Raw genomic sequence first — 19,253 nt, forward strand, 5'->3', positions numbered from 1 at the left:
GCACTCTGCTGTATGCAGGCTGAAATGAGTTCTCCGGCCAACTTTTTTTAAGCAGCCAATTTGAATTTGCTTGTTTCTGAAGAACCTTCTAAGGGATGTTGCAACAGGGCACTAGGGTGCCTGCTACTGACCTTAGGAATAAGGGCTGCTGAAGCTCCCTAAGGCAGCACAGGGGTTGGTTGCTGGAGCAACCAGGCTGGTCATATGACTGGAAAGGGGCAGGGCTAGGCCTTTCTAAACAGCTCAGGCCAAAGCCTAGCAGCAGTTCCCTTCTGGTAGCCTGAGGTGCGGGAGCTTTTGCAGAAGAGCCCAGCAGAGCGGAGACGAGAGGTGCCACCTGAGCACCTAAGGGACCGCACCATGGTGAGGGTGAAGACAGCCCTGATTGAGACGCCTTTGCAAGAGGGCCAGTTTGGGCCTGGTCCCTTATGTTATAGCCGGTAGGTTTGTTTTGAGTTAGAGCCGGTGGGCTGGTAGCTTTGCTTTGCGGTAGGGCTGTTTGTGTGAATACCGGAGGACTGGGTGAGGCTGTAGAGGTGCGAGGAGGCCTCACAGGAGCTCCCCAATAATCTGTGCCGGGCGAACACAGCTGTTTGGTGCCAGGGCGACACAGCGATTGCCGCCATAGTTGGCACGGCGAGCGAGCACTGGAGAGGCATGGTGTGTGGGGTGTAGAGACCCCAGCCCATGAGGGCGGTGTTTGCCCAGTAGGGCGTACGACCCAGAAAAGGGTAAGGGGAGGCCAGGCACGGCTATGGGCCACCTAAGCCCTGAGTGCGGAAGGCGGGTCTGGGGGCCAGGCAGGGCTAAGGCTGCCTGAGCCCAAACTTGGGAAGCCCGAGTGTGGGCAGCGGAGCGCGAGAAGCGTGGCACAGGCCACAGGGAGGGCCGATCAGGACAAGAGGCTCCAGAGTGAGTGATTGGTCTCCTACTGGCACAAAGTCCTGGAGAAGGGCGGGCACGCGTGCGGTAGAAGTCCCGGAGAGGGGCAGGCATGTGAAAGTAAGCCTGGAGAGGGGTGGATGTGCAGATAGGGACCCGATGGAGACGAATGCGCGACTAGGAGCCCGGATAGGGCTGAACGCGTGGTTAGAAGCTGTACAGGGCTGAGCATGCGGGCAGGAGCCTGGGCAGGACTGTGTGTACGGTTGACTGGCCCAGAGAGGGGCGCATATATCGGAGAGGCCCCGGGAGACGGGTGCTTGCATTGGGAAAAACTCCGAGAGGGAGTTTATTGGAGACAGGCCCAGGAAAGGCGAGAGGGGAACAGAAGCCAGGGAGGGGCAAGTACATGACACAAGAACGTCCGGTACAGCTGCGAGGCTTGGGGCGTGCTAAAGGGGGGTTTGGAGGCACGTGTGGCCCATAAGGCTGGGGCGCACCAAGGCGGTACACCCAGGCGGGAGACGCTTGGGCACTGTGTCCAAGAGGACAATTAGGCAGCCTCCCATAGAGAACCATTTAAGATCAAAGACGTGGCGGGTGAGACAGAGGGTGCTGAGTCGCCCTACTTGGCACGGTGGGGGCTCTAGGGGGATCACAGCTGCCCCTGCGCCCTGCCCTGTGACAGATGTATTTTATACCTTAAATTTAGAGAGAGACAGAGCTTGACCTTAGACTCTCACTTTCAAAAACTGGTAGGACTGTATCTCAATGTTATTGATTATTTATTAGTATAATTTTACATATACACTGTATTTTTAGGCCAGAGGAGACTCTGCATGCTGTACCTAAATCTCAAGACCTACACTGGACATGTTACTTAGAACTCCAAGTTACAGATTTTTCATCTAGATTCCAAAACGCATAATTGTTTAACAACCTAAGCTGGTTACAATCAGTAGGTATTTCAGGCATTTTTTGAACAAAATTTTTCTAATGGAGTTAAGATTGCATGTGGTATCTTCTGCGAATGTTGAATTCTGTAACGCATGCCTCTGAACCTCAGGAAATGAAGTCTTCAGGTTATAAACCAATAGACTCATACCACATATACCGCCTGTCTTTGCAGGAAATGCACGTGACTTTTACGGAATAGGGCACACAATTAATTTAGCAGAGTCTAATGACTTATCTTTGCTAAGACAAAACTTGCATTTAGATGAACTGCATTGAACAGGGGCTGCTTATACCTCTATTATACTTAAACACTGAGTCTGCTTCCCAGAAATAGCCCCATGCCTGCTGAACTTCACAGTCTCTTTTTCCCTTTTGCAGTCTTTCAGTCATGTACAGAACTTCCATGATTTAGCCATGTCCCAACTCGCCATGGACAGTCACCATGGCAAGAGGACATTTATTAGCCTGCTCTGTTAGTAATATACTTTATTATACTACAACTCAGCACCAGCTTAAAGAATATTAGGTCCTTCAAATTGCATGGAAACTTCTACCCTTTGATCACATGTAAGGGGTTGGTACTCAGGCCCACCTAGAAGCTAAGGATCCTTCTGGATCTCCCTATCAGTCACAGCTCTTGAAGTTGCATCACCTGTTCCCTCCAGCATTCAGTACAGCTAGACATGATGCACTGAATACAGCCTGAAGGCAGTGATTATTGCCAATTCCAGGGAGGGAGAGCTATGGCTGGGCTGATGTGCACCCTCAACTCTTCATTTCTTGGTTTTTCACAACTTTGAGTGTCACCGAACTTGACATTCTGGATAGGATCTAGACACCATGGGGCAGTGTTAAGTCTGTGATAAAGAATTTTTTGTCATTGAGTTACCTAGGTATTTTTTTTTTATTTCTAGAAAAAGAGATGGAGTTACTGGTCATTTAGGCAGTTACAGTCAGGCCACAGATTTGAAGCTGACAGCTTGCTGTGAGCAGGTAATAATAATACATTCCTTTTATATAATGTTTTTCATCAATGGATCTCAAAACATCACTATCCTGATTTCACAGGTGGGGATAGTGGTGGACAGAGAGATGAAATGGCTAGCCCACTGTTAGCTAGAGGGCCAGAGACATATCTGAAATAGTCCTGCCTCCTTCTGTTTTGTTATAGTGGAATGGCAATAAAGGCTTTGCTTTAAAATATTCAGTGTATTGGGAGGATTGGAAAGAGGCACCTCAGGCACAGTCTATGACCCAACATTTTCATTTTTATACTGTGTTGATTATGGTGACTTAAAAATGTGATGAAAGGCTGATTCATCTCTTTCCAACTCTGCCTCATTTTCTTACCATTTTCTGCAGCATGTTATCTCACCAACATTTCCAGCAAGCCTTCCCCAACTTGTCACACTAAGTCATTGGCCCGTGGACACCATCAGCTTGTAAATGTTGCTCCTTGCTGTCTGGTGCCATCTGCTGCCACATACACATCACAGGCAGCAGCTTACTGGAGGATAAAACATTCAGTCATGCAATTTGAGCTCTATGATGAGCTAGATCATCTTCCAGCCCCTGACAATTGGTTTCCTTCTAGATGACCTTCTCCCCTATCTACTGTGGCCAGTCCCTCTGCCTCTCATGGTAGCTGTGTTTCTTAACTTTTTATTTCCCCATTTTCAGAGGTTTAAATCGGTGCTACTTTCAGGGTCTTCCGTAAGTCCTGCCTCACACAGGGCAGAGAGAGGTGTTCAGACCTTCTAGCTATGAGGCCCCCAAATCTTAGGACATGCATAGAGAGCTGGGAGATGAGAGAGGTCATACGTACCCTGGCACACATAGGAGTCGGGGAGAGGAGCACTCTCTAGAGGGATCTCCCCACTCCCTAGATCCTAACTGACCCACATTGGATAGGAGAATTTGTTGCTTCCAGTCCTTTACCTCTGACTCCCTTCCCTTCTGCCGATCTCCCACCTCTCCCATTTCCTTTAATCTCCACCCGTCCTTCTGACTTAAATACCCCAGCCCTTTTCCCCTGCCTTTCCATCCTTCCCATTGATCCACCTCCCCAAAGTCTCTTTAACCACTGCTGCCAGCCCTTCACCCCTTAGATTCTTACCCACTCCTTGGCCTGTAATCCTGCCTCCCATCCTTCAAAGCATTCATGCACATTTACATTTATCATATATGGTTTACATTTGCTGGTTTACATTTATCATATATATATATATTTTTTCTTCTTTAAAATAGTTTGAGCACCTTTGGAATGATCCACTGCACTCAGATTACATCCCCCCAGAATAAAATTCCCACCTGTCAGAGGTGGATTTTAGCAACGTGCCTATAATGCTTTCTTAGATGTCTTCTGAGGCTGGGTTCGAGTTTACAATGCCTGGGTATAGCTGAGGTTCAAGGCCTAAAATACATCCCCTTCAGCCATCCAGGTCATGTGAAAACAGGATACCTAGTAACATTCTTGGCAAGTTTTTTTTTTGCATATGCACATTGGAATCCATTTCATACTAGGCACTAGGTTCACATCTGTCCAGAAAGCTCAACTCTACCTTGCATGGTATTTACAATATTTCTACACCAGAGATCATACGTGCTGTGCATTGGTTGGGTTAAATGTTCAGGGACTGAGTCATGGGGTGAGTTTCAAACTGTGCAAAAAATGTTGGTGTTAATTGTAAGAAATGGTAGTTTATCTGGAAAGTAAGGCTCAAATGACCCTGAATTTGGATCAACAACTTTAGCTAATAGGTGCATGTAGCACGGCAAAAGTTTAGTGCAATCTGAGTAACCAAACTGACTTGAGATTGATCTTTTCAAAGGATGATTCTCCTAAACATTCTTCATTCTATTCTGTTCATTATTTCAGCATAAGTGTGGGTCACCAGCACCCTCTCACTTCCAATTAGTGTCTTGGATCTTGTGTGCACTCATATACCAAAGGTCCTATTAACAGAAAATGGTAAACTAACCCATTGTGGAATCAAACATCTTCATCTAGATTGGCTTTTATATGATAAGGTTTAGCATAAAAGAAAATGATCGGTCCCTACCAGAAGTGACCATGAGAAAAGGAAACTTTCTCTCCATCTGTGTGATGGTTTTCTTGTGTTTGGCATGAAATAAATTAGAGAGACAGGGCACTGTGAATGCCAGTTTTAGTTGTCATTAGGCTAACCCTTTTTCATTTCCCCAGACAGTTCAATAAAACCGGTTAATATAGGAAAAGTGGACAAATTGGAATCCAGGTTCCTTATTTATAAAGAAGTGGAACAGAGCACTAAAAATATCTTTGCAGAAAAGTATAAAATTCATTAATTGGGTTATAAAATCAGGCAACATTCTATACATAAATGTATGCTATAGATTTTGAAGCTGCTATTTTCACATTCTGGGGGGAATTCAGAATTACTTCTTGAATATTGAGCTTCTCTGTAATTATTCCAAGATTTATTATTTTTGAACCATGTTCTTTCATTTCTAAACAGTCTTGTTCTGTTACCCTCAGATGAATTTTCTAGATATGACAATCTGATAATGCTTATCTCTTTATAAACAGCTGTTGGTAGAAAAGTTTCTCTGTAAAGCCCTCTGTCAGATTAATGTATGTAATCAATGGTCATATCAGGCAGTGTATTTCTGGATGATTACTTTGTACCTCGGGTGACATTATGGAGTATAAAACTGAAGGATAGTACAGTATAATCAGACTTAACTCTTCTGGTCCTTCCAAGTGAGAGCCATGTGCTGCTTTACAAATGTTAAGGAATTAAGACTCACCTGTGTTGTATTTGTAGCTTTCAAATGCTTATGATTTGGTTTTTTTTCTTTCTTTCTTTCTTTCCTTATCTATACTATTATGACTCTTCTACTAAAGCATTGGATGTAGGCCAGCGTCGGTCAGAGACAAGACCCCTGAGTGAATATAGCAGTGGTCTGAGCTACAATGGTGAATTCTACTTAGAAATATAAACTTCCTTAGTTTGGGTAAAAACTGCATTGTTTTATTACTTTGTAGTTTCAGTTGGATCCCTGTTTGATAAGCATCGTGATCATTTCAAATACATGCTTGTCTGTTGGCTATTTATAAATAACAATCCTGTATACTATTCAACAAAGAGATGATGCCAGGTGATCCATGTTTTCTATAGAGAATTGACCATGTGTGAAGTAGTACAAGTGAACATGGATGTGACAGTTTGACATGCAGGAAATATAGTTTAATAGTTGAAGAAGAATGCTTGAAGGCAGGAATTCAGGGTTCTGGTCCTGGCTCTTCCTCTGACTTGTATGTGACTGAGCAAGGTGCTTAAGCTTGCTTTTCCTCAGTTTCTGTATCTGTATGATGAGATAATGAGACTTACTGGATATCTTCATTCCTGATCTCTTCTCTCACAGGAGACAGACAGATAAATCGTGGTAAGTAGTTGCAGAGGAAGAGGTGGAACAGCTGGGAAACAGGAGCAGTGGGTCAGACAGGTAACCTGCATTACGGCAGCTGTTCCAGGTGGCTGGAGCAAGGAGTGGAAGGCAGGAGTAAGCTATGTGCTGCTGCTGGCAGTAGTGAAGAGGAAGGTAGGGGCAGGAGCGATGACACTGGCTATGGGGTTAGCTCTGGGAAAAGTGTATACATTGACAGCTGGTTGGGAACTTTTTAATTAAACATTTTTTGTGTGTTTGTGCTTAAGTGTATCATATATATATAAGGATTTACTCAATTGTGATTCTGAAGATTTCATGAAAATCTCAAAATTAGGCATTGTCCATGATATCAGGCAATATCCGCAAAATCAGCAGAAATAAAAACAGTACTAAAAATACAATGGTGGTTCCCCAGTGGGAGCCAGCAGGCCTCATGACTGCTGTGGCACAGCCATGCAGCCCACTGGGGGGAAGGGAAGGGGAGCAGCCAAGATGGTTGCCACCCCTGCCTCTCACTGTTGATTGGCTGAGAGGGCTGCCTGTCATGCAGTCCCACAGCTCTCCACCAGTCAGAGGTGAAGGGGAAGGTTGCATGATGGACAGCCCTATCAGCCAATCAGTGGCAAGGGGTGGGGCCATAGGAAACAAACCTCACAGCTAGTCAGCAGCAAGGGACGGGGCCACCGAAGCTCCTTGGCCAATCAGAGGTGTGGGGTTGCCCTGCTGTGGGTATGTCTGGAAAAATGGTGACTTGCCCTGTAACCAGCCTACCATATTAGGGTAGGTCCCTAATAATATGCGAGTGTGGCCTCACAGGGCCCGTGCTGCTGGGGAATGTGAAGCACAGCCAGAGCGTAGGCCTTATATGTGAAATGCCCTTGGAAACTTCTAAGGAGCCTGAAACTTTTAAGGGTGATTGAGCAGAAGAGCTTTATACTTTGAAACAGGGTCCTACAACCTGTTATTCTAATACAGTGCCTAATATAGTTTTATACTTAAATTAGAAAAACAGGAAATTTTTTCAGAACAGTGCTGGCCAATCTTTTTGGCAGGCATGTCCCAAGTTAAGTCCAAAGTATGAGATAATGCCACACTAATAATCAGTCACCACTGTCTTCCAGTGTCACCAAATCCCATCCTCCCCTGGACATGACAACAGAAACACCTATTCCTGCAGCACCTGTGGGGCCCAATTTCTGAGGTAACATAAGCTCCTGGCTACTGTCCTCTCCACGAATGCTGCCCCAATCCCATTGCTGGCACCTCCTGTGATGTAGTGCCCAAGTCTCGTATATCATACACATCAGGTGCTCGTGCCACTTGCAGAATGCCTGTCATGGGTTGGTCACCACTGGTTTTAGAAAATCCAGACAATTGTGAGTATTGAAAATAGCCTGCCCGGGCAAAACCAAACTCTTCCTCCTCTCTTCTGTTCAAATCCACAGTAATGGTCCCCTGGAGGGTTTGACAGGAACAGGCAGATTAGAGATGGACGAGGGCTATTTGACTTTACTGCAAAAGAAAGAATATTCCCCATCCCACATGTGCTAGTGGTTTTGTCTTTTCTTGTTTCAAAACTGTATGAATTCCACTGTTTCTTCTGGGACACTGTTTTGAAGCTAAAACATTTCATTGTCAGGATGTTGTTCTTAAGAGTCAGCCTAAATTATCTTTCTTAATTTAATTGCGCTACTGCCAGCTATCCCCCAGTGATTCACACTAAACATTTCCTCTTCATACTTGATGTTTACACCCTTCAAGTATGTGTTGACAGTTATATCCCCCATAGTTGTTTCATAGCCAGACTATATATATATTTAATTGAACCTCTTTTAATTACCTCTCCTACACCAGTCCTTGCAGTCCCTGATTGTTTTGTTGATCTTCCATCTCTAATTTGTCAGTCTCTTGCTGGTAAAAGGATACCCAGAATTGTATGCAGTTGTAATCGTACAAGATGACAGTAGAGAGGGACCATTACTTTTTATCTGTAAGTGACTTGAACTAGTCATTACAATTTACTGAGAGAAGGTCTGGCAAAGCTCTAGTTCCTATCATTAGGCTTTGTATTCCCTCCTTCTCCAGGTCCTGCATTGTCTAGAAGCTAATCAGAATAAAAGTATGAGATGATGACCCCATCTTTCTGATTTGGGGTATGTGTCCCTGGTATTTATATGCGATAGCCCTGGCACTAATGGGTTTTGTATTTTGTGTGAGGATGAGAAGGTCTGGCTTCCCTAGGTGAAAACTTTCAGAGAAACTCCTAGTAGAAATTCAGTTAGACCCCTTATATAGAGAAGTCCATGGAGTGGTAACACCTGGCTCTATATCTTTACCAGATTTTTTTCAATTTATAACTGAAAACAATGATTGACAATATAAGTGGGGGCAATCTTTCTAGCCTGTCATAGCATTGTTGTTTTGTAATACTTTTCCACATTTCTTTAACATGTGATTTGACGAGTGTTTCAATTTTCAAAGAGGCCTCATGTGTTTTTATGAAGCATTCTGGCTTGATAATCTTGAAGATCATGGCAGCAGTGTACCAAGGGGTGGGTGGACAGGGCACTGGCCCTGGACACTGATTTAGAGGGGGCATTAGAATGGTGGTCCCCAAGGACCCTGTACTGCTACTGCCATCATGTTTGGGGAGCTTGCACAATGGCAGCAGCAGCCCTTGCTATGACTGGAGCTGCAATGGCCCCTCTTCAAGGATGTAAATATTCTGCACCTTGCCTCCCCCACTCCTTGCTCTCCAGTGCTTGACCCTTCCTCTGCCACCCTTGCCTCTGGATCATAGTCACAGAAGCAGGACAACTTTTTCTAGTCTGTTTTTTCTGTCATCTCATTTGTTAGTTGATATTTAAGCCTCAATGTATGTTCGACATGTGTGGTAAGGACCTATAATGCTAGAAGCCTAGTGATGAATACATTTTCCACACAAAATAGTCTTCAGACCTATAGGTTGAAAACAAGCATGCTAGTCATATTTAGGAACTTAAAATCATTGTGCATAGTATACTTTCTCTGATCATTTGGTAGAGGAGTTGGACAAGGATTATGAAATGTGTCCATCTCCTTCCTTTCCCCTTCTCAGAAAACATAAACAGAGCAAAAAGAGAAGCTAGATGCTCACTTGAATAATATGTAGGCATGGAAAAAGTTTTTCTTCATGCGCTTGCTGATGTTACTGGCTATATCATCACTTGGCTTAAAATAATGAATAGTCTGCCACATTGTTAAACAACACATAATAAAATAGTGGCCTGGAAATTGTCTACAGTATTAAGTGGTGTTACCACGCTATAATTGATCATTGTATTGAAGATTCAGCGTGCCAATCAAAACAAAGCGCTTTCACTTTGTTTCAAACTATCACACATTTTCTTTTGCGGTGCCACAAAATGAATCCTTGACAAAATGATTTACTGACAGTGCCAGTCACTGTCTAACTGGGAGTCTGCCTGGACATCCACTCCTTCAAAGTGACTGATTCCCTGCAGCATCTAAAACAGAATAAAGAGCTTTGCTAGGCAATGTAAAAATATCTTGACAAGTTCAACTATCTTAGGTTAACTCCTTGAGCACTTCTGCAGAGATGTGTTTTGCAACCTGGATTTTGCTACAGTTTGGGAAGGCAGATATCATTGGAACTTCTGTTCAGTTCATGGGCATCTCTAAGGTAGAAAGGTGCTGTGTATCTCTGAAAGTTAAGCAACTTTGCTGTATTAAGATCATACCAGTTTGCCACTCCCAGTTTCAGTTGCTGGAAGTGGGGAAGGCATGGTTACATACTGACAAATATTTTTACTCAATTACAGTATTTAATTTTTTAATTGATTTTTAAAATTAAATATATGAATGGACCTGGAGTTCTGGCCATAACCAATCACTGTCTTCAAAATTTAAATCTTTTTGTCAGTGAAATTTAATATCTTTACTAATATTATTTGCATTATAGTTATGCCTACGGGTCTTGATCTTGGTTGAAGCATTTTGGGATAAGGCAGTGTATATGCTAAAAAATATTACTTGCCCTGAAAATATTAGGTCCAGAAATATATTCAAAGATATTTAGGCATATAATTTTCACTGAAATCAGGTTTGGCATTTCATCTCTGTTCAGATACAGTTTATGAAATTTGACTGTGCACCTTAGTTATCAAATCCCTGAAAGTCCAAGGCTTTCCTACACTCTGCCTTTCGGTTATAAGCTCAAGGACTACAAGATTTTAATTCGGACACTGAGCAAATTTTTGCTGTTTAAAAGCATCTAATTAAAAACTGGCCTTTGTGCCTTATAGAAGAAATAAGTAGGAGTTAACTGAATATATTTGAGGCTTTGGGCTTTTATCTTAATAGACAAGACAAATACAAGGCTGCAAACAAGAGGTAGGAATTGAGCTGTGAAGTGACTTGCAGTCTGGGTCTAAGTTCTGGGAGCACCTATGATGGGGTTGCGGCATTGGGAGGAGTAGGTAGAATGGTGCTAAATTGGGATGATTGTTGCCTCAGCACCATCAGAAGCATGCTGAGATCATCTTGTGTTGTGGGGACACCAGGACCCCACCTCCTCTTCACACATGCCAGGAATAGATGGTCCATTACTTGACATGTGTGCAGTGTTTAGCACAATGGGGCCCCATCCTTGGTTGACTTTTAGGCACTACCATAATCAGCAGCATAAATAAAATACCTTAGACAGTGTGAGAGCCACAAATAGAACGTCTGTCTCCTGAGTCTTAAGCTAATGCCGTATGTGCTGAGCCAGGCTAATTGTTTATGAGGAATGACACTTTTACATCTTGCGCTTGGATGAAATACATCTCTGTGTAATTTCTTTAAGTCTCCCTTGGAGTGTGTGGTGGTTTTTTGTTTTTTGTTTTTTTTTTCCTGCATCGCTTAGTTATATTCGTCTTTGGAATTTACCACATATCTCCTTCAAACAAGTAATTCTAATGAGGGTTTGGAAGTGTTTTAAGCTCCCAGATTCCAGCCCAGGATAGAAGTTAGAAAAGTGAGGCCCAACCTTTTTGGCAAGCATATCACATCAGCCTTGTATCCTTCCCAAGTGCCACTCTGATTCCCCTCCTCAGCCTGGACTGCGGCTCTGCTTTCTTCTCCCCACTCTGTGATCCTTGCTTGTTCTCCTGCTCTGCTTACTGCTTCCTGTCCTATCTGCTACTGTGCTGCCTGCCCCTTCCCTGTAAGTTGGCCACCCTCGAGTTAGAATGTGGGCTCTGCCTGAACTCAGGCTGCAGCCTGCATGCCTTGCAATGAGGACTTGTGCAAAATCACTCTGCAGTGATAATTCCAATAGTGCCATCAGTCTTCCAGTTCCCTTCCCACAATTCTCCCCTAACTTATAGAAAAATGCTTGTACAATTGACACCATTAACCATCTCAACAAAAAGGACTTCCAAGATACACAGGTGTGAGAGCAGAAATAATGAGAACACTTTAATATAAGTAGATGTTTAGTATGGGGATGCTCTCACCTAGAATAACCTACCTGAATTTTAAGACTCAAGTGCCCATCTATGTTAACTGTGCAGTGATCACCTACCCATAAGAACCAATTTCTGCTAAGCTACTTACACACACCCTCCCACCCCAGTTTGATTTACTGTGTGTGTGTGTGTGTGTGGTCTCCTAACCTGTGTTGTCTTATTTATCTACAGTCCAGATGCAGTTTGGTCTTGGATTGCATCTACACATAAGCATCCTAATGGGAAGCCAAGAGTGCAAGAGATATGGTGCCAAAGAGTGGGTAAACAAGGGGGAGCCTGGTTCTGTTCCTTAGTTTTTATGGCATTTTCCTAAGAGAAAGTAATTTTGGGTTCCAGACTTACATTTGGCCTATATTTCTGTTTTTGAACATTAGGCTGTCTAATGTAAAAGGCAGAAAGAGTCTTGCAAGAAATGATTGCAACCCAGGACTCTGGAGCTACAGAGTTATACTCCCTCATTCTGGCCCCATTGGTTGTCCAGTGATCCAGCTTCACCCAGATGAGTAGAAAATACCTTCACTTAGGCTATTCTATAGCCTGCCAATTAGGGCTCTCTCCTTGAGGTAGTGGCTTCCCTTTGATTACATAAATGTTAGATAATAAATAAACAGCAGGAGCTCATCCTTTCAACCTAATTAATGATACTTTTCTATTATTCTCCTATAATGGAATGAAGAATCCCTATCACTGGGAGCAGAAATATCTTCAGAGAATGATTCTCCATAGGTAGCTAGGCCTACAAATATTCTTTGCATCAACAGTTCAGAGAGCTTGTATTTTGGCTGGATGAGACCCTTAGGTAGCAGAAGTGAACAAGGGGTTTCTGACAGTTTGTGGGTAATGTCTCTACTGAATGCCCTTGCAGCCCTGTCTAGTCAATATTATTTTAAGATCTAGGTGAGTTGTTTCCTACGCAAAGTGACAATTGTTAGTAGACAGGAAAGAAAATCAGCTTTCTAATTTCTGAAATGCTGCAGTTTGTTTCGTTGTTTTATGTCACGCCATTTGTTCTGTCATGTCAGATGCTACATATTACACTGTGGCAAAATGTAATATGACAGAGCATTTTACAAGGAAATTGGAACACTATTATTTTTGCTAATGGAAAAAAACACTATAACATTTGTAGAGTGAAAATTACAAGACAGAAATACATTTTTTTTCTTCATACAACAATATTCCTTTAAAATTACCAGACATGAGAGAGGATATCTCTTGGTAATGCTTAGATATCAGTGATTATTTCAACACTGTAGCAAATAACTTGTTTACTTTTATTTTAAAGGATACTGAAATTTTTGGCACTTGCTGCCTTGGTTTATGTAAGTCACTTCACTTCTCTGATTCAGTTCCCTATCTATAAAACAGACACAAAGCTACTTTATAAAGGGGCAGTGTGGATTAAATATTGAATATTGGCATAGTTTTTTGAGATGGTGGGATGAAGGACCTCCACTTAATCCAGGAGGTGCATAGTCCCACCAGGGGAAATGTCTTGCTGGACTTGGTCCTTGCCCCAGGCAACCTGGTGCGGGGTCTGTGGGTATTCGACCACCTGGGTGACAGTGATCATCGCCTCTTGGAATTTACTATCCAGCGCTGGGTGGTGAAAGCAAGCAGCAAGGCAGAGGTCCTCAACTTCAGGAGGGCTGACTTCTGTAAGCTAAAAAGGTTAGTAGGAGAGGCATTGGGGTCTCGGAGCTTCAATGAGATGGGAGCCCATGATGGGTGGTTGTTCCTCAAGGAGACAATCCTCTGAGCTCAAAGGGAGTCAGTCCCAATGCACAGCAAGGGGAAGAGAAAGAGGGCTAAGATGCCCCCATAGCTCAGCAAGGGCCTCCAGGGATGCCCACGGGCAAAAAAGGAGGCATACAAACAGTGGAAGCAAGGGGCTGTTGCCAAGGAGGATTACACCTCTGTTGCTTGGGACTGCAGGGAGGCTGTTAGGAAGGCCAAGGCTGAGATGGAGCTAGGGCTGGCAACCATAATTAAGGATAATAAAAAGTCCTTTTCCAAATGCATAGGAAGTAAGAAGAAGGCACTAGGTAATGTGGGGCTCCTACAGGATAGGTTTGGCAATCTGGTGATTGCGGCAAACGAAAAAGCTGACCTCTTTAATGAATTCTTTGCCTCCATGTTCCTGAACAGGGACTGGGACATTTCCCCCACTAGGGAACTTATGGAGGGGTTGGATGCATTTAAATCACTAGGTGCAGATGCTCTTCATCTGAGGGAACGAGAGAATTGGTGGGGGTCATACTGGAGCCCCAGGCATGGCTCTGAGTGCTCATAGGGCACTGGCCAGGTACCAGAGGATTGGAAAAGGACCAGTGTGGTCCCTAGTTACAAAAACGGGAGGAAGGAGGACCCCGGCAATTATAGGCCAGTTAGTCTTACCTCGGTCCTTGGGAAGACCTTTGAGAATTATCAAGGAGCACATCTGCAAGGGCCCAGCAGGGGATGTAATGCTCAGGGGCAACCAACATGGGTTCACAGAGGGCAGGTCCTGCCTGACTAACCTGGTTTCTTTTTATGATCAGGTCACTGAGTCCCTGGATGAGGGTGTTGGGGTGAATGTTTTCCTACACTTTAAGGAGGCCTTTGACACAGTTTCTCATTGCATTCTCTTAAAAAAACTAAGTGACTGTGGCATTGATGCCTACACTGTCCGATGGGTGGCAAACTGGCTAGATGTTCACACCCAGAGAGTGGTGGTGGATGGGTCATTGTTAACCAGGAGGGATGTGGGCAGTGGAGTCCTCTAGGGCTCGGTCCTGAGGCCTGTACTGTTCAACATCTTTATCAGTGATCTGGATGTGGGTATGGAAAACATGGTGATGACACCAAGTTGTGGGGCAAGGTGGGTACGCTGGAGGGGAGGGACAGAATCCAGCTAGATCTAGACAAATTACAGATATGGGTAGATGAGAATAGGATGGATTTCAATGCAGATAAGTGCAAGGTGCTGCATCTAGGGAGAAGGAACCAGCAACACACCTATAGGCTGGAAACACCTTCTTGTCAACAGTGGCAGAAAGGGATCTTGGATTCATGGTCGACTCTGGGATGAACATGAGCTACCAATGCGAAGAAGTGGTCTGTAAGGTGAACCGCACCTTGTTGTGCATCTACAGATGCATCACAAGCCGGTCCAGGGAAGTGATCCTTCCCCTATACATGGCGCTGGTCAGGCCACAGTTGGAGTACTGTGTCTAGTTCTGGGCGCAGTACTTTAAGAGGGATGTGGTTAATCTTGAGAGGGTCCAGAGGTGGGCTACTTGCATGGTCAGGGGGCATTAAGCCAGGCCCTACGAAGACAGGCTAAAGGTCCTGAACTTATTCGGCCTCCACAAGAGAAGACTGAGAGGTGATCTGGTGGCCATTTACAAACTCACCAGGGGGGACCAGCAATAATTGGGGATGCTCTGTTCCCCCAGGCACCACCTGGGGTTACTAGGAATAACGGCCACAAATTGTTAGAGAGAAGATTCAGGCTGGACATCAGGAGGCATTACTGTACAGTTAGGGCTGCCAGGCTCTGCAATGGGCTCCCAGGAGAGGGCACCACCTCATTTACCTTGGGGGTCTTCAAGAGGAACCTGGACTGATATTTGGCTGTGGTGATATGACCCCGACACCCATTCCTGCCCAGGGTAGGCGGTTGGACACGATGATCTGTTTAGGTCCCTTCCGACCCTAAGCACTATGAAACTAAGATCCTTAGGTAGCAGAAGTGAACAAGGGTTTCTGAGAGTTGGTGGGGAATGTCTGTCTTTACTGAACATAACCAAAAAGTTCTGATCATCATGACAAACTAAAGAGTAATGTTTTGCAGTAAGAATCAATCCATCCATCCTGCTACCACAGCCTTTAATTACCCATGCTTTCTCAAGCACAATGACTATTCCTTTCAAGAAAGTAAAATATGATTAGCCATTCTTATAAATGGGAAACTGATGTACTGATGAGTAGACTGATTTGCTGAAGGGCATCTAGCAACAAAGCTATCCTGGCTTGCCATTGATACCCAGATGTCTCTCAAGTTCTGGGGGGACATGTATCACTGTGGGTCTAGGATAGTGTAGTTTGTATCTTAACATCACTGTTTATCATGAGAGAGTTTAGGCAGCTCAAGTGTAAATAGACAGATCACTGTGGTGCCAACAAAGGCGCAGTCTAGGTGAAGGTGGGAGGTGTCAGGAGAAAACTAAGTATTATAAGTGCAATTTTTCATCGCCAAGCATTCAAAAATCATAAATTAGGATGCCCCTGAATTATACACTTTCTGAAAATGGTACATTTGGGACTCTTTTTATTTGCTGTCTGGTTCTGGAACTATAGGTGTCATCATTTTCTCTACAGGCATGAAGTTAGAGATTTACTTGTTTTAGAAAATAAATATGGAAATTCACACATCATGACCAGAATCTAGACACTGGGTCTTCAAGAAAAAATAATTGGCAAATCTGTGACTGGTATACTTAAAGCTTTGGTCTTTAATGAGGAAAAAGGACTGAGATTTGAATAATGTTGACTGACATGCCCTGGCTCTTCTGTTCTCACGTATAAGAATTGGATTGTAGTTATATGCCTTTTCTGGAAGTGATACTCCTGGATGTCTTGCTCTGTACTCGACATTCTGTGCACATTCCAATATGATTTGCAATAGTGTGGATTTTCCATGAATGCTATTGGACAGAGTTAGACCTTGCTCCTGCTTTAGCTGGGAGTTGGCTGCTACGTTCACAGTTTTCCTTGAACAATGAATTGTAGGAAGGTTTTCAATCCCTTATCTTTTTGTTAAAAAAATACAACTACTTACATGTTGCTTTCTTCTCTAGTGTTTGAAAATTTAAAAATGTAATTATCATAAAGTGCTGGTCAGTGGAGCATTGACATAAGTACATAAGAGACAGTGCAGGGCTCTAAAGTGACACATAGTTGTAACTCCAACTAAAAGTTAGTTGTAATTATAATTTTAAACACCATTAGGTACAGAGCTGTTCAGATTCCATAGTTTTGTTTGAGTGTATTTTAAGGATAAAAGCTGTTAGCAAAACTAAGATCTTTACCTTCAGACATAAGAGGTGCACAGACCTACAATTTTTGTTTGTTTGGGCATTTCTAGTTTTTGAACAATACAGGGAAAAGAATATGACCCAGGTAGCAAATATTAAAAAATACTTCAGCAATATTGTTAAGTACCTCAGCAAGTCCACATTGCTTTCTTCATGAATGAAGATAAATGTGTTACTGTGAAATATGAAAAGACCTTGTGGAAACCAAAACTAGAACATCTGTAAAAGATTAGCAGCTATCAACTAACTGTGAAGACTGGGAAATCATAATAATGAGGTTTCATGGCATTTAGAACCAATTTGATTGTGATGACTGACTGACTTTACAATCATGGGTCGTGGCCATCGGCAATATGAATTACCCTGATATAAACTGGGAGGAGCAGTCGGCCAGGTCTAGCCACTCACGAAGGTTCCTGATGTGCGTGCAGGACCTACACCTCATGCAGGAGGTACATGTCCCCACTAGGGAAAACGCCATACTGGATCTGGTGTTAGCCTCTGGGGATGACCTGGTGGGGAAAGTGTGAGTACAAGGGAAGCTAGGGGACAGTGATCATGAAATGATCCAGTTTGCTATTCAGAGGAAGGTGGGGAGGGTAACTAGCTCAACGCAAATACTTGACTTTAGGAAAGCCAACTTCAATGTGCTCAGGGCAGTAGTCGGGGAGGCACTCGGAGCCCAGGGAGTAGCTAGTATGGGGATCCAGGAAAGGTGGTCCTCCCTCAAGGAGGCTATCCTTGGGGTGCAGCAGGACACAATTCCACTGTGCAGGAAGGCGGGAAAAGGGTCCAAGAAAACTTCATGGCTGAGCGCAGATATCCAGGCTGGCCTGAGGGCAAAGAAAAAAGTGTACTGGCTTTGGAAGCAGGGGGCAGGCACCTCCCTGACCCCTTTGGAAGCAGGGGGCAGGCACTTCCCTGACCCGAGCTTGTAAGGATTCGGTAAGGGAGGCTAAAGCAGCACTGGAGCTTAGATTAGCTTCTGGGATTAAGGATAACAAAAAGTCCTTCTTCAAGTATATAGGTAGCAAGAAGAAGTCTTGGGGTAACGTTGGACCCCTATGGGGCGGGGCAGGGCAGGGCAGTTGGTGACGGATGCGTGAGAGAAAGCAGAACTGTTCAACAAGTTCTTTGCCTCCGTATTCCTGTCTGCTAACAATGGGGTGCTCTCAAGTGACAGCATAGAGAGGCCCAGGAAGGATGCGAGTCCTCCAGCTATTGGTTCAAACCTAGTTAAGGATTACCTGGAGGGCTTAGATGTGTCCAAGTCAGCGGGCCTGGATGACCTTCATCCGCGGGTGCTGAGGGAATTGGCTGGTGTCATTGCGGAGCCATTGGCATGGCTGTTCGAGGACTCCTGGTCCTCGGGCCAAGTCCCTGAGGATTGGAAAAGGGCCAATGTGGTCCCTACTTTCAAGAAGGGGAGGAAGGAAGAGCCTGGCAACTACAGGCCAGTCAGCCTCGCTTGTATCCTGGGGAAGGTCTTTGAAAAAATTATCAAGGGCCACATTTGTGAGAGCCCTGCAGGGGAAGTGATGTTGAGGGGTAAGAAACGCGGGTTTGTGCCAGGTAGATCCTGCCTGATTAACCTGCTCTCTTTCTATGACCAGGTAACAAAAACTTAGATGTGAAGGAGGAAGTGGATGTCATCTTGGACTTCCAGAAGGCCTTCAACACAGTGTCCCAAGCAATTCTGGTGGGCAAGCTGACGGACTGTGGCACTGACAAATGCACAGTTACATGGGTGGCAAACTGGCTCTGGGGGCACACGCAGAGGGTGGTGGTGGACGGATCGATGTTGACCTGGAAGGGTGTGGGCAGCAGAGTCCCCCAGGGCTCAGTCCTTGGGCCGGTGCTGTTCAACATCTTCATTAGTGATCTGGACGAGGGTGTGTAGAGCACCCTGTTCAAGTTAGCTGATGACACCAAGCTGTGGGGTAAAGTGAATCCACCAGCAGGCAGGGACTGCATCTAGGCAGATCTGGATAGGTTAGAGAAGTGGGCAGATCTGAACAGGATGCGGTTCAACAAGGACAAGTGCAGAGTGCTGCACCTGGGGAGAGGGAACCAGCATTATGGTTATAGGTTAGGGGCTGACCCCCTTGGCAGCACAGAGGCAGAGAGGGATCTTGGAGTCATAGAAGTAGGGTCGGAAGGGACCTTGTAGATCTTCAAGTCCAACTCCCTGCCTGGGTATGAGAAAAAACTGGGGTCAAATGATCCCAGCTAGGTAGACATCAAGCCTCCTTTTAAAGACCCCCAGGGTAGGAGCCAGCACCGCTTCCCTTGGAAGTTGGTTCCAGGTCCTAGCTGCCCTGCTGTGAAGTAGTTCTTACGGATGTCTAATCTAAACCTACTCTCCAACAACTTGCGGCCGTTATTCCTTGTTATG

At 44.5% G+C, this 19,253-nt stretch overlaps 1 protein-coding gene across 4 annotated transcripts in view; it reads left to right on the plus strand.

Moving 5' to 3' along the window:
- Positions 1 to 248: 248 nt before the first annotated feature.
- Positions 249 to 19,253, plus strand: part of LOC149867608 (uncharacterized) — an 87,843-nt gene continuing 68,838 nt past the window's right edge. For 2 of the 4 annotated variants that reach the window (XM_090041260.1, XM_090041257.1), the window contains exon 1: positions 249 to 440. The gene's annotated coding sequence lies outside the window, so the exon portion shown is untranslated. Of the gene's footprint in view, positions 441 to 2,753; positions 2,833 to 19,253 lie in introns of all 4 variants that reach the window. The other 2 variants (XM_090041258.1, XM_090041261.1) reach the window with 2 other exon arrangements.

The sequence above is a fragment of the Crocodylus siamensis genome, chromosome 4, assembly GCF_052110815.1.
Source record: "Crocodylus siamensis isolate JL-2025a chromosome 4, ASM5211081v1, whole genome shotgun sequence".
In the NCBI taxonomy this organism is placed as follows: domain Eukaryota; kingdom Metazoa; phylum Chordata; order Crocodylia; family Crocodylidae; genus Crocodylus; species Crocodylus siamensis.